This window comes from Equus caballus, chromosome 19, assembly GCF_041296265.1.
Source record: "Equus caballus isolate H_3958 breed thoroughbred chromosome 19, TB-T2T, whole genome shotgun sequence".
NCBI classification, from domain to species: Eukaryota; Metazoa; Chordata; class Mammalia; order Perissodactyla; family Equidae; genus Equus; species Equus caballus.
The window spans coordinates 27,762,508-27,774,580 of record NC_091702.1 but is presented as its reverse complement, the minus strand read 5'-3'; the positions used below and the strand labels follow the sequence as shown (position 1 = coordinate 27,774,580).

The following is a 12,073-nucleotide window of genomic DNA, read 5'->3' as shown; positions in this document are numbered from 1 at the left end:
TCTCCTAGAATACATTTTTTCTGCTTCTTTTCTCTGAATGTTTATTGCTGCTGACTATCTGCAACTGGAAAAGCTTTCTTCCTGCAGTTTCTATGATTTAGATTCGAGTTAGTATTCTTCCTTCTCTGTCCCTCCGTTTGCTGGCCATTATCAAGCTTTTATTAGATCCTCCTTTTCTTCCTTTTGAAATTTCCACTTTTAAATGAATCTATGTTTCATTAATTTTAATGTCACCTACATATATCTTTAAAATGCTGTAAAATATTGAGAATTAAGGCTCCAGACAAAACAGGCGTGTATATATGGATCGATCCATCCATCAGCACCACCAGCCCACAGGTTGGGAAATACTCTAGGGTACTTTTGGACTCAACATAGTTATGTTTGTGACGCTGAGTGATGGTTTTCAAACTTTCTCTAAGCAAGAGATCACATTTTTAAAGTTTAACTTGGGACCTCAACACTTAAAAAGATCAGACCAAAGATAAACCACTCTGGTGGCGAGGAGGTAGGAGAGGGTCAGAAGATACACCCCTGCTTTTGGTCTTCCAGTAGTCTTCACTGTCCCCAAGGCACGCCCTGAGGTTTCTCTTTAGTAGTCTAGAATAAGGCTCCTGAAAAATTGTGTGCACACTAGGCACCTTGGAATTTTATAAAGATGAAGATTCTGATTCAGTAGTCTGGGGTGGGATATGTGAGTGTGTAATTTTAAAAGCTCCCAGGTAATACCAGTGCCGCTGGCCCAGCCCACAGACCACGCTTAGGGAGCAAGACCCTAGATTTCTTCTGTGCCAGATCTGAATGCAAGGTTTGGGCTTATTATATTCTAGAGAACATTCTAATTGTTTTGTCTTTTAGGAGATAAATATTTGTTTTTTCAGAGATCAAGAGAGCAGATATTTTATTCTCTGTAATGTGTAATTATTTCTCTAATGTGTTTTCAATTTTGAATATTCCATTTGGAATTGGACACTGGCCAGGTAGAATGATCAAGAAGATTGTGTCATCAATCCTCCTTCAGGAATCAAAGCAAATCAAGAAGGAAGTCCTAGAGACGACAAGGTTTAAGAACAGAAACAAAATCAAAACTCTTCAAGGAAACTCACACTCTATTTGGGGCTGGTAACCTACAAGTTCAGTCACAGGAAGACTCAATAGAGGCACCAAGATTATAATGGATGGCTAACAGCTCTGCTTGGATTCAGATATTTCTTCCGTGTCTTACCATGGCAACCGAAAAAACCCCGTTCAGTGGAGAATGACTCTTGATGCAAATAGTTTCCATGAGTCAGAGGTTAGGGCAAGTGTCAGCCTGATGGTGAAATCAGCAGAACTGGTGGATTCGTACACAGACTGCAGAGCACTGGTCTTTCACTTCCTAGCCTCATAGGACTATTCTGCAACCTGAAGAGCTCCTTCCTTTTCTCTCTGTATGACCTTTTCTCTTTTATCTGCAACTCATTTTAAATTCTAGGTAGCTGACCTCAATATCTGTATCTTAGGCTTTGATCTTTCTGGAGTCCTTATTTCTATTCCAAAGGTTATTTATTCATTTGTCTTATTCATTCATTCATTTATTCCTGATATATAAATACAGAGATGTAAGGAGAGAGAAAGCATAAACTAGTCCTTGGAATTCCTTTGGGGAAGATAAAAAACTCAGTGACTTCAATTCGTTGTGTAATTGTCAGTCCCTGATCCCCCAGCACTTGGGGTCTCACTCACACTTTCCTTTAATCTCTGGGTTATATGGCTTCAGCTCCCCTGCCACAGACTGTAGGATGTTTGGCCACCCCCCTCACACCTCATTTTTGAGCAGTTCTTGGGCCCTTTCTTATACCTGAATAGCACTTATTCCAAATTCTTGCCTAGTGTTAATGACACCGTGTTTCCTCTTGAAGCTGCTGCCCTGTCACCACACAGCTTTGTCCTAGGGATCATTACTGCCTCTCCTGTTTCATATCCTGAAGCCCTGCAAACATAGGCTTTTGCCAGTAGTAGACTTTTACCCAAGAGTCAGGTACGATGGAGGGTAACTACAGAGCTAGAAGGGGAAACAACGAGCTACTTTGCAAGCATTTTCTCATTGGTATCTTTCTCCGTAGGTCTCAGCTGGCTAACTGAATTCTGGGGGCTTCCTCTCTCCCACGGTGCCATCCTTCTCCAGTGGTCAGTCCACAACCCCTCCCGCCCCCCGTCACAATACAAGCAGGGCAATCTAGCTCCTTTCTCTCAGCCTTCCCTTACTCAGTCTTGCACAGGGTGCTCTCCTCGCACCATCAATAAAGGTCAATCATGGTGTCAACCTAAAGAAAAGGAAGGATTTTTTGTCTCCCTAAGAAGAATTCCTATCTTTCTAGGTCAATCACCTCAAATCTAATTATAACTTTTTTCTCCTCTGATCAGTGTGTGAAAAGTGCTATGGAAAGAACAGTAAAAATGAAAGGACTGTAGCTATCTATAAGGGAGGTAAATCTTGGAAACCTCACATTCAATGTAAAGGGAAGTTATAGAAAAACATGTGATTGCATTTTCTAAAGGCTGAAAATGAATTAAAAAACATATTGTATAGGCAGATGTACACATATGATAAAATTATTTTAAATTTTGTCTTTAAAAATAGCTCTTAGTCACAGGACAGTTCTATCAGTAGGGGCTGGGAGAGGCAGTAGGATGAGATGGGACAGAAGCATGCAGGGAGCTTCAATATTAACGGTGCTGTTCCAGTTTAGAACTTGGGTAGGAGTAGTAAAGATTTATTTTATTTTTATGCTTCATAAACATTACGTGTAGTACCTAGATTCTTTGTAAAGTGATATGGTGAGGTGTGCACAGGGTTCTCTGGTTCTACAGATATTAGCTTCAGATCTGGAGTAGGGAATTAGAGGACACTCCCAGAGAGAGTGATTCTTGAGATAATATTGAAAGGCAAATAGCCATTTCTCTCTGTAAGTTGCATCTGCAACTCAAAGTCAGTACGTATGACAGAAACTCGTTTTCTTCTAGTTTAATCTAAGCCGACTTCTCCTATCTGTCAAAAGCTACCACCCCTAAATATCACCAAAATAACCTGCTGATGAGACAAAGTTGTTTATTGCTTACCATAGTAAGGGAGAACACTACCTCAACAATCTTAGTAGAGGGGGAGAAATAACATTGGGATGTTTATTGAGATTCTGAATTTTGGTGTATGATTCTGAGATCACATAGAGATTAATGTGGGATAGAGATATGGGGAAGGCACGGATGTATACGACGGGGCAAAGATAGTGATTAATAGTTTAGAATTGGTGGACACAGGAAGAGGAGGATTTTGATGCAAGGATTCACAGACTCTTGGGATGCAGACTGTTGATGACACTTTCAATTGAAGAGTTGAAGTTCTTGGAAATGATATGGTTGTAATCAGTTATTAAAGTAATGCACTTGTTCAGCAAACTAATTTGCAACTTTTATTTTCCTGAGCAAGAGTTTCCTGGAATACTAAAATTTTGGTGGTGAGGACAGTAGAATAGTAAAGCCATGTTAATGCTGACAGTAGGCTGTGTAGACAGCTCCAATTCTCAATAATCCTGTCTATGTTATTCAAAAGCAGCATTAGCTATCCAGTGAGGAGAGGGTGATTAAATTTAGAGTCAGAAATTTTGACCCTGCTTCCTGGTTCTGCCATTGGTAACTTGAATGAGTCACTGCACCCCTTTAAATCTCGCTTTCAATGCCTTTGGAAAGGGCGGCCATGTTTCCCTGTAAGGATGGGTGCTGGAATTAAATGAGGAAACGGTACTCATATTACAGTACTACTTCACCCTGGATGCTGCAGGGGAGGAAAAATATCTTTTACTTCTACTCTTCTAAGTTCTCAGTTGAGGGCCCCATAACAAAAGACAAATTAACAAGGAAAAAGCATACAAAGATATTTAGTATAAATGTTACACCACAGGAGAGCCTTCACCAGGAAATGAAGACTGGAAGAAGTGGTTAATGTTTTTATGCTAGGTTTGATGAAATTTGTGGGAAAATGTGATAGGACAAATAACAGATTATAAGCTAAGTGTAGTAAACTGGGGGAAACAGCAAGGGCTGTTTGTTCAAATTCTTCTTGGGGTCTTCGAGATAAGGATAATCCTTTCTTCCAGGTATAAGGAGGGCGCCTCTTACAGGAGGGTTTTATGACCTGCTTCCTCCTTCAGAGGAAGGTCAAAAAGCCCTTCCTGTCTGTACCTGCCATTTCTCAAATTCCTTCAACTTAAAATACTTAATATGCCAAGGTGCCATATTTTGGAGTAGTGTGTCTTGAACCCCATCCACCCCATCCACCCATCACCTCTAAACTGGTCAGAAATTCAGCCGTGAATGCAGACACTTCTCCCAACATGGTGTAATATAGGCAAGTTTTACGTTACACTCTTCAAAACCTTTTGCAGAATGATGAAAATTGTAAAAGAAAAAAATCTTAGTCAACTTACAACAGAATTAAAAGCAAAGGATATTGATTTTAGATTTAAATTCTACCTGGAGTTTGGCATTTCTGCCAATGCACTCAGCTTATTCAATTTTGTAATTGACTGAGGTTCTGTGTCTCTCTCTTCGCTTTTTTTTTTTTTTTTTTGGTGGGTAGCTTTAGCATTCAGAATGAGCTAATTCTGCTTCAGTCACGCTTGATGGGAACTGGTGATTCAACTGTTGCAAAACTTTGAAAGAGTTCATTAATTCAGGCTTAATTAATGCAGAATGACAATTAAACTTTTATGGAGTATATGTCATCGACATGAATATCATGCATTTATTATACTCCTGAATATTGAGATGAATACAAATGAATTCCAATGATCAAAAAACTTAAAAAGTTACCCCAAATGGATAGATAGCTGTGGATATATATGCAATATGCCTCATGTTGCTGAAAGAGATTTGAAACTACATTTTATAATCTACCATCTAAATGCAGAGAACCACTATATTTTTATTAATGTAATGGCAGCTTTTCTTATCAAATCAGCCTCTGGAAAAAGACTAATAATTTCTTTAACTTCTTGCTCAATAATTTATAAGCCCTAAAAATATTACAATTCTAGATTCATGATATTAAAAATTAAGTCTGTTATTTCAAGAATATTTAGTGTTTCTTAAACTCAAATGTCTGTTCTTTTGTGTTAAATGGAATAGCTGTACATGCTAGGATCTAAACCAGCATAAGGTGAATGGCTATGTAAAATATGCCTGTTCATTTCGAAATTACATAGTTTCGTCAAATCCTAGGCTTATATAGCAGGTTCTAGTGTTCGACAGAGCCAGAAGTTTGCCATGGCAACTGCTGTATCCTTTTTTGTACATAAAGCTACGGACTAACAGGAAAGAACCATCATGTCAGAATGCTTTTCCAATTCATATATAGTTAGATTTTCATTGATGTTCATTTCTTACAGATAACTTAGTTGGAATGTCCAAAAACTTCGTTTTCGACTATAGTTTATAGTTAGTATACTGATACCAAGTCCTAGGTTAAGAGTGTAGTACATAGATTTTAAAATGACTGCAAGTCTGTGTTCTGTATAGCTTAATATTCCATTTAATTGGGGGCCAACCCACTTTTTATGGGAAAAGGAAGGGCCTGGAATCTGTATCTTAGTTCCCTCCTAAAACATGAAGGTGCCTACAAATACCTTCATTTCTTCATCGCTTTTTGCACCAATACTAGTTGTGCATACACCATCTACTAGCAAGAGCATAGTCATTTTAAAACAAACTTTTTTAAGAGGGCTGCGTGAAATTAATAGTTACCATAGAAAAATTCATCACAGCAGAATAGACATAAAGGGGAAACTAAAGCATTTTCCTAAAAATTCACACAGATGGTAAACATTTTCATAGAAGAAAAGAAAAATTATTTCAGAAATAAATTTTATTAGAAATATAAGAAATAAGACATAGTTATGTTGAATGATGGAAATTATAAAGCCTGTATTACAATAATTGTGTTTAAAAAGAGATCTTTCAAAATTTAAATCTGTAGGTGATTCTGGATCTCCTGGATGCAAATAATAAAAATCACTATTTTGAGTCCCCTCTCATCATTCCTATTCAACATCACACGAAAGGTTTAGGTAGCACAACAGGCAGAAAAAGGAAATAAAAGGTACACAGATTAGAAAAGAAGAAATAAAATTGTCTTAGTTCATAGATGACAGATTATCTATGTAGAAAATCTCAAAGAATCGACAACAAAGACAACCTCTTGCAACTAATAAGTGATTATGGCAAGGTGGTAGGATATAAGATTAATATACAAAATTTATTTGCTTTCCTATATGCGAGCAATTGGAATTTGAAATAAAAAATACTATATACAATAGCACCAAATAATGAATTACTTAGGTATAAATCTAACAAAATATGTACAGAATCTATATGTGAAAAACTATAAAATTCTGATGAAAGAAACCAAAGATCTAAATAAATGGAGAGATTTTCTGTATTCATGAATAGGAAGACTCAATATTGTCAAGAGGTCAATTCTTCCCAACTTGATCTATGGATTCAATGCGATCCCAATCAAAATTCCAGAAAGCTAGTTTGTGGATATTGGCAAACTTATCAAAAGATCTGGAATACACAGCACAATACCGAAGAAGAACAAGTTGGAGGACAGACGCTATTGGACTTCAAGACTTACTACAGAGCAGCAAAGAAGTAGATAAGCAGATCCATAGAGGAGAAGAGAAAGCCCGAAAATAGACCCACGCAAATTTAATCAACTGATCTTTGACAAAGGAGAAAAGGAATTCACTGGAGAAGGGGAATGAATGCTGCTAGAATAATTGGATGTCCATATGCAAAAAAACAAAAACCTCAAAACAAAGAATCTTGACACAGCCCTTACACCTTTCACAAAAATTAACTCAAAACGTATGATAGGCCTATTTATAAAAGTCAATACTATAAAACTTCTAGAGGAAGACAAAGGGGAAAATTGATGTGACTTAGGATTTGACAATGAGTTTTTTAGATTCAACACTAAAGGTACAACCCATGAAAGAAAAAATGGATAAATTAGGCTTTATTAAAATAAAAAAAATTCCATTCTACAAAAATCACTGTTAGGAGAATCAAAAGACAGGCACAATCTGGGGTAACGTATTTGCACACCACACTTCTGATAAAGGTTTTTAATCCAAAATGTACAAAGAAGACTTAAAACTCATCAATAAAAAGCAAACAACCCAATTAAGAAATGGGCAGAAGATCTGAACAGATATCTCACCAAAGAAAACATACGTATGTCAAATAAGCATATAAAAAGATGCTCAGTATTGTATCATCAGTCAATTGCAAATCAAAACAAGATACCACTACCTGCCTAATAGAATGGATAACATCCAAAAAACCTATGATACTAAACGTTGACAAGGATGTGGGGTAGCAGGAACTTTCATTTACTGCTGGAGCAAACACAAAATGATACAGCCCCTTTGGAAGACGGTTTGGCAGTTTCTCACAAAATTAAACATAGTCTTACCATATGATCCAGCAATTATGCTCCTTGGTACTTGCCCAAATGAAGTGAAAACTTATGTCCACACGAAAACCTGCACAAAATGTTTATAGCAGCTTTATTAATAATTGCCAAAACTTGGAAACAACCAAGATGTCCTTCAGTAAGTGAATAGATAAACAAACTGTGGTACATCAGACAACAAAATATTATTCAATGACAAGAAGAAATGAGTTATTGAGTCATCAAAAACGTGGAGAAAATTGAAATGCATACTGCTAAGTGAAAGAGCCAGTTTGAAAAGGCTACATATTGTATGATCACAATTATATGACATTCTGGAAAAGGCAAAACTATAGAGACAATATAAAATGTTAAGTAGTTCCCATGGTTCCAAGGGAGTCAGGAGAGATGCTTAGGAGAAACACAGGGCATTCTTAGGGCAGTGAAACTATTCTGTATGATACTGCCATGGTGGATACATGAAATTATATACATTTGTTAAAACTTGTAGAATTTTACAGCACAAACAGTGAACTTTAATGAATGCAATTTAAGAAAAAATCATTTAGGAAGTCAGGGGATCTCTGGAAGGAATGCAGAGTCTGATAAGAAAGTCTAACTGTATCCCAAATGTAAAAAAAAATTCTGTCTTCGTCCTAATAACCCATAAATTCAATCTTATCAGGAGAAAAAAAACATCAAATTCCAACAATGGGGGCATCCTACACAATACCTTACCAGTACTCCTCAAGATTGTCATCTGGATGGGCTCCTGGGACAGCAAAAGGACATTAGGTAAAGACTAAGGAAATATGGATAAACTATGGACTTCAGTTAATAATAATCTATCAATATTGGTTTATTAATTGTAACAAATATATCATACTAATCTAAGAGGTTAAATATAGGGGAAGCTGAGTGTGAAGTACATGGGAATTTTCTGTACTATGTTCTCAATTTTTCTGTAAATTTAAAACTGTTCTAAAAAATAAATCCTGTTTTGGGCCTGGTCGCAGGGCATAGTGGTCAAGTTCAGCAAAGTTTTCCTTCCATGGCCCAGTTCAGGGGTTAGGACCCCATGTGCAGACCTACACCATTCATCAGCCACGGTATGACAGTGACACACATATAAAGTGGAGGAAGACTGGCACAGATGTTAGGTCAGGGCTAATCTTCCTCAGCAAAAAAAAAAAAAAAAAAGTTTTTAAAAAAGACTATTTTGATGCAGTGAAGCCTTTGCAAGTCACAAAGTGCTTTTGCATTTCTCATCTCACTTATTTTGGTAATAATTCTCTAAAGTAATTTTTGTTATTTTCATAGACTAATTCTTGATGAAAGTCCAGGTCAATTTCTCCCTTCACAGCTATAGTTTCTGTAGTTTAGAAGCCTAGAGGTAGAAAGAGCTTCAAACACTTTTCAGAAATAAGTAAATCTGTGTTAAATCCTGCAATGTCACAGTTGCTGTTTCTTCTTTTCCCCAATCCCCTCCTCTCTTCTCCTTTCCAACCCCTAGGCTGCTGACGTAACGTCCTTTTGATGTAGCCACATCTGATATCTCACCATCACAAGGACTTACCAGGAATCATAGCCTGCTGTAGTTTCCTATTTAAGTGTCTGTATCACCCCCCACACCCTCAGTGCCTTGCAGGAAGGGATACTCTTTGAATTGGTGACCACTGTGTCCCCATGGGTTTGCATGAGCATATCGTGTAGTACACACTCAATGCATGTTTGAGGAAAGCACCACAAGCCATGACTCTAACTTCAAGCGGGTTGTGGAACTGTGAACTAATACGATTCGACAACACTTCCCTGTACCTGTTAAATGCTACGAGAGTGTGTGGCATGCACAAATGTCGATTCTCATTATTTGCAGTAATGTTTTGTAAAGGTGCCGCAAACACAAAATTAGTGGATACTGAACAATTGTTCTTGGGGGAAGTACAGGGTTAGATTCCTGAGAGACTTTGGTCACAGTATTTTCGTCAAGTGATCAATATATAACCTTGTTTGATGTATGTTTCTGTTTCAATATGCCTTATTTAATATATGTTGTTGATTCATTAACATTGGATGCACGGTTCACAGCACTATAACTCATGCCTGGGCAAAGTCTATTTAACACGGATTTTCTCCATAAGGCAGAAGCTTCTTACTAGATAGCAGTTCAGCACTACATTTGGGAGCCATTTTAAGCAGCAAAATAACCAAGAAAAAGCACAAAGATGTGGAAAATGTGGTACTAGATATACAATTTAAGCTGAAACAAGAAGGCAGAGCGTCATCTTGTCCTACGTCAGCTGGGAACATGCATGTTACATGACTCAAATTTTTCACCATCTGTCCACATCTGCGAATGACCTCAAAGGTCTCGCAAGCACTGATTTTGAGGTTACAAATAAATTTTAGTGAGTAGATGGATTTGCACGCAGCATCTGTGAATAACAAGGATCAACTGCATTTCATGGGTCCTAGACCCTGACTGCCCAGACAATAATTTCCTGAGTGCTATTTAATGGACCTTTGAAAGACAACCGGCCCTAGGGTGGTAGTAGAAATCACCAAGCTAGGTATCAGAGTGCCTGGGTTCTGGTCCCTTGTCTTGTGTTTCCTGAGTAGATTAGGCAGCTCTCAGACACTCTATCTCCTATATCCTAGTTTGCATCTGCTCTACCCATGTCCCAAGGATTTATGGAGGAGAGCAAGTATGGTGCAGCACTATTTATACAGAACATTGTTAAATCTTGTAACTGGACAGGATCTCAGAGTTCATCTGTGCTATTCCCAACACATTCCAAATGTGGAAACTGAGACCCGGATATTTTAGATGATTCCCCAAAGTTAGTTGATAGCAATGTCAGGAAAATGACCATGTCTCACAGTTTTCACTTTCCCAGTACATCATGTTACTTATTGGTAGATTTCTTTGTTAGATTATTGAATTACATTTACTGAGAGTTTACCATGTGCAAGGAAATTATACCGGGAACGGTATGGCTGCCTGTTCCCAAGAAAACTGCAGTCCAGAGATGCATGCATAGGCTCCCTAGATTCAGACTTTGATTTCTGATACTACTCTGCCAAATTACTGACTTTAGAGTTTCAGTTAACTGGTTTAATTCATATATCTTGGGCAATGTCCATCAGCTAAATAATGCCTTCTAAACGTTAGCAGTTAGCTGCTTTTACTCATGTGTTGATTATGAGCCCTCTTCTCTTTTCACTCTATACCTCTCCCTAGGTTAAAGACTTAAAAATCCACATTCCAATTCAGATTTCCCTTCTGAGCTCCAAAAATGTATATTCAACTGTCTACTTGGCATCTCTTCTTAGATTTTTTAAGAGTGCCTCAAATTTAACATATCTCAAACTAAAATTGTACTTTCTACCCCTCACCCACCTCCAGTGTACTCTAGAAACCTGGGAGTCCTTATGACTTATGTTTCCCATACCACCCGCATTCAGTTACCAAGAGCTGTTGAGCATACCTCCAAAATATATTTTGAATTCATCTAGATCTCTCTATCTCTATGTCAAATGCCTTAATCTAAGCCATTACTCACCATTGCCTAGAACACTGCATAGCTTCTTCTTCTTCTTTTTTTTTTTTTTGGTGAGGAAGATTGGTCCTGAGGTAAGGTCTATTTCCAATCTTCCTCTTTTTGCTTGAGAAAATTGTCATTGAGGTAACATTTGTGCCAATCTTCCTTTATTTTATATGTGGGATGTCGCCACAGCATGGTTTGATGAGCAGTGAATAGGTTGATGCCAGGATCCAAACTCGCAAACCCCAGGCCACCAAAGTGAATCACGTGAACTTGACCACTAGGCCACTGGACCAGTCCTACTGCATAACTTCTTAATTTCTCTTTCCACTCCATTCTTGTCTCTCTTCCAAAATACTCTCCAGACAGTGGCCAGAGTGAATTTTTTAAACTGTAAAGTATAGAATATTGCTTCCCAGCTTTAAAACTCTTCAATAGTGTCTGCTATAGTTCAGAAAAAGTCCTCAAACTCTTTTATGATAATCTTCAGACACTTGTATGTGCTGACACCCTGCCTGCCTCTCCAACATCAGCTCTGTTCATTCTTCTCGTTACTCACTGGACTTAAGATGTGGCCACCTTCTTATGTGTACACAGATACGCCACACCTTCTCACACTCAACACCTGCAAATATGCCACTCCTTCTGCCTGAAAAATTCTTTCCTAGACTGCTCATCAAGATAATTCCTGCTTATATTTTAAATCTCAGCTAAAATATCATTTCTTCAGTGAGACCTTTGCTGACTCTTTCAATCTAAATTAGACCCTCCTGTTAACATACTACATACGTGTTATTTCCTTTCATAGCATGTATTCCAATTATCATTTCAAATTTGTTTTATAATATTTTGTGTATTGCCTATCTTTCTTTCCTAAAAATATATTCCATGTGGAAAGAGATCCTCTTTCTCAATCTCTTTCTCTCTCTCTCCCTCCCTACTTTCCTCTTTCCCTTTCTCCCTCCCTCCCTCTCTTCCTTCAGTGCTTAATCCTCAGTGTCTGGCACAGGACTTGGCCAACATACACACTCTG

At 37.8% G+C, this 12,073-nt stretch overlaps 1 long non-coding RNA gene across 1 annotated transcript in view; it reads right to left on the bottom strand.

Annotated features, from left to right (window-relative positions):
- LOC138918966 (uncharacterized) overlaps positions 1–11,601 on the bottom strand; it is a 32,900-nt gene extending 21,299 nt beyond the window's left edge. The window contains exon 1 of the long non-coding RNA XR_011428770.1: positions 11,059–11,601. This is a non-coding gene — a long non-coding RNA (uncharacterized lncRNA). The remainder of the gene's footprint in view (positions 1–11,058) is intronic.
- Positions 11,602–12,073: the final 472 nt, after the last annotated feature.